Below are 1,129 nucleotides of genomic sequence, written 5' to 3' on the forward strand. Positions count from 1 at the left end.
TGTAGGATCTTAATTTGAGACAGTTTACTACAGCAGAAATATTATGTTGATTATAAATAACATTTTAAAGTGAAAAGTGGAAATGACAAACTTCAGAAGCCTTTAAAAAATCAAATACACGATTCACTGTGGCCTGGCACAAATCGACCTGTCAATCCAAATCCTCACCGTCATTGCTGGCGACTGCAAAAAGTGTATTGGATAAAATGGCTCGTTGGTCTAGGGTATGATTCTCGCTTCGGGTGCGAGAGGTCCCGGGTTCAAATCCCGGACGAGCCCATTTCTTGAGACTTAAACAATCTGAGACAGTCTGTTCTTTGGCAACTGGTTGGAGTGCAGAACGAGGTGGATGAGTGATAAAGGCAATGGACTGCTCATCCATTGTGCTCTGCACTCGCTGGTTCAGCATCGCACAACATTTATTAATTTCTTCCTTGTTTAAAACATCTGTCATTTTAACCGGTACATAGGTCACCTTCAGACGAATCCTGTGACCCTTGTGGGGGTCGTAGAGCAAAACTGAGAACGGCATTGTGTTTGTGAGAGTCTCCCCTTTCCATGGAATGGTCAAACGATTTTGTAGGTCAAACAGTTCGGAAGCTACAGCCATTTGTATGAGAAGACAGATTTCCGGGATGTGTCATGTTTTGACTAACATTGCTCTCGTTCTGCCGCATTTCACCAAAGATGCAGAGATGTGACATCAGCGGTTATGGAGGTTTGAGAAGTATCCAGTGCAAAATAAGTCACATTTCTGGATTAAAACAGACAGATTCCAATGGGGATTTTTTATTTTATTTACGTACCGGTGCGTCAATCGGATCAAATGAAATGAGATCCAATTGATTTTGATGTCTACTTTTTAATTTTTTAAATCTACATTTCTTCATTTGTTTCTTGATGTTACAGCTAATGAAGATTGAATCTGAAAGACTCAGCAGATGAATTACAGAGTATTTGAACTCAAACCTGGTCAACTGCTTGGAAGATAGCTATGCTCACAAGTATACCACCAACACTCACGTGATTCACTGTGGCCTGGCACAAATCGACCTGTCAATCCAAATCCTCACCGTCATTGCTGGCGACTGCAAAAAGTGTATTGGATAAAATGGCTCGTTGGTCTAGG

At 41.3% G+C, this 1,129-nt stretch overlaps 2 non-coding genes across 2 annotated transcripts in view; both read left to right on the forward strand.

The window, feature by feature from the left end:
- Positions 1-208: 208 nt before the first annotated feature.
- On the forward strand, positions 209-279 carry trnap-cgg (transfer RNA proline (anticodon CGG)). The gene has a single exon. It is a non-coding gene; the product is annotated as a tRNA-Pro (tRNA).
- An 834-nt stretch (positions 280-1,113) lies between these two features.
- Positions 1,114-1,129, forward strand: part of trnap-cgg (transfer RNA proline (anticodon CGG)) — a 72-nt gene continuing 56 nt past the window's right edge. The window contains exon 1 of the tRNA in view: positions 1,114-1,129. This exon is cut by the window's right edge and continues 56 nt beyond it. This is a non-coding gene — a tRNA (tRNA-Pro).

This window comes from Oncorhynchus keta, unplaced genomic scaffold (assembly GCF_023373465.1).
Source record: "Oncorhynchus keta strain PuntledgeMale-10-30-2019 unplaced genomic scaffold, Oket_V2 Un_contig_1401_pilon_pilon, whole genome shotgun sequence".
Classification (NCBI taxonomy): Eukaryota; Metazoa; Chordata; class Actinopteri; order Salmoniformes; family Salmonidae; genus Oncorhynchus; species Oncorhynchus keta.